Raw genomic sequence first — 2,293 nt, 5'->3', positions numbered from 1 at the left:
TTGCTCTGAAAAGCAAATAATCACATCAGCGCCAAGAAATTTCATTTCCCATGATGCTTTGCACACGGAAGCATTGTGATGACGTCACCGCCTAATACCAGAAACACGTTCTGCGCATGTGCAGGAGGCCGTGGAGCTTTTCCCGCGAACTAAGACCATAAATCTTCAGCAGAGACAAAGAAACCTCGTTCTTTTGCCCAGGATACCTGGCGGTAAGGACACGCTTGTCGAACGCTCCGACAACTTGAGCACGCGGAAGCTCTAAATGCCCAAGTTGAGCCCACGGAACTGCTGGAAACTACACTCCAACTCCATCAGGACCTGACTGGGAACGAGCGGAGCTCCATCCAGCTCTCAGAGACGCTGTAAGTTGTCAAACTCAGCACAAAAGAAACTTCGTTCTCTTTGTGTCCAGCCCGTGGAGAAACACTCGTGGAGGTAAACAACGGAGAAAGCATCAAACCGACGGATGACGCCAAACTGCGGAGAAACACGGAGAACCGTCAAATCAAAACAGTGAGGGACGCTTCACTGTTCTGGTGATCAGAAAACTCATTTCTCTCTCTCCTTTTCTTCTCCCGTTTCCTCTATAGTCCAGAATAAGCAATAAAACTGCGCTATTGCTTAAAAAGTAGCTTCGTGTCTTCCTCTTTCGCTCCCAAAACACGTCCGCCGGGTCATTTTGAATAAATAAACTGCTTATTGATCATTGTTTGGTATCTTTAAATGTTTTCGGCCATGGCCAGGCTGATAAACTAAAAGATATTAACTTGTGATTAATCTTTTGTGTTGTTTCATGATCCTTTGAAATGTTTTGAGTGATTTAAGGTTAAGTTACTACTGATTCTAAGTGCTTTGGAAGTTAAAGTGCAAGTTGCCACCCACACTTTAGCCAGACAAAGGGGTCAGCCATCTTGCATACAGACTCCATTTTAGAAACACACACACATACATACACACAAAAACCTTGAACATTATTTTGAATATACATCCTTTTATTATATCACATGGTTATTATTCATTTATGCCACTGTTTATTCATTTGACAAATTGTTAATTAAACGTTATAAAATTCAGATTTTCGTCTCCAGTAGCTTTGTTGTGTCGAAGAGAAGTCTCTGCTCCAAGGATTCTACGAACTTCAAGAAAGACTGATAAGAGTTTTGGATTCAATTTTTCCCCGGTTAAAGGGGAATGGTGCCCCGTATATCTAAGAATATCTTAATTAATTAATAAATCAGTAAATATTCCCATATTTACAGAATTTATTGAAGAATCCAAAAGCAAGTTAAAGCTTTCAAATTGTTCGCTCCCAATAACCCCAACAGTCTGCATCCTACGTCGGCCGGATTCGTCGGCCGGTTACGTCACAGCGCCGCGACTAGGCCTGTCCCAATTCGAAGACTCCTTCAAATGCGGTCGACGAACGCGGCCTTCTTTTCGCCTGAATGAAGGATGGGTCGGGTGTATACTTCAACAGGTAGCATTTCCCAAGATGCCTTGCGGGCCGGCCAGTAGAAAAACTTAAAAACAATGGCGGACAGTGAAGCGGGAGCTGTCGGAGAGGATTGCGCATATAAATGTCAGTATGAACTTGAAAACTGTTAGGTTAAGGACTTTTTGTGATACATGAACGTTATTTTAGTTAGAAATGTTACAGTAAAAGTGCTTGTATTGCGGTCTCGGCTCGTATGTTCGACCGTGCTCGGTGTCGTACTTCTCCCGCTACGTTTTCCCCCTGATTTTAATAGAAGTTTGTATTTTAGGAACAAAAGAGAAAACCAGGGAATTTATTAAGCTTAGGGCGGAGATGGACCACATGATCACCGGAGCAAAGTATTCGGCGGCTGTGGCATGGAGGTACAATAACTTCTCATATTTTAAAAACTCGTTTGAGTTTATTTTTTTCTGTGAAAACATGAAAGGAATAACCCGTTGTCCTCTTTTCTCTTCCTGTTTCTTTTCTTACATGTTTGTTAAGACTATTCTGGAGAAAATGGGCATCATGGGGAAGGTGACAGCGATGACCAGCTTCTGGATCTGATCTGGGAGGACATGAGGCTGCAGATGGAGGCAGAGCAGCAGAGGGCACAGGAGAGAAGGGAGAACTTTGACAGCTTTTTACTTTGCTAGAAAAAAATGGTTAATAAAGATTAAACATGTACATATAAAAGAAATATCTAAATAAAATCAGTTTTGCATTAAACTCTTGAATTTTATTTTTGTTTACAAATGAGAATTGTTCAATATTACAGGGTATCCGCTGGGTCTGAAAGTCTTAAAAGGTGATAAA

At 41.6% G+C, this 2,293-nt stretch overlaps 1 long non-coding RNA gene across 1 annotated transcript; it reads left to right on the top strand.

Annotated features, from left to right (window-relative positions):
• The first annotated feature begins 1,494 nt into the window (after window positions 1-1,494).
• LOC139062278 (uncharacterized) lies at window positions 1,495-2,006 on the top strand. The gene is made up of 3 exons (XR_011515855.1): window positions 1,495-1,582; window positions 1,767-1,860; window positions 1,982-2,006. It is a non-coding gene; the product is annotated as an uncharacterized lncRNA (long non-coding RNA).
• Window positions 2,007-2,293: the final 287 nt, after the last annotated feature.

This window comes from Nothobranchius furzeri, chromosome 12 (genome assembly GCF_043380555.1).
Source record: "Nothobranchius furzeri strain GRZ-AD chromosome 12, NfurGRZ-RIMD1, whole genome shotgun sequence".
Classification (NCBI taxonomy): Eukaryota; Metazoa; Chordata; class Actinopteri; order Cyprinodontiformes; family Nothobranchiidae; genus Nothobranchius; species Nothobranchius furzeri.
This window is presented reverse-complemented; position numbering and strand designations above follow the sequence as displayed.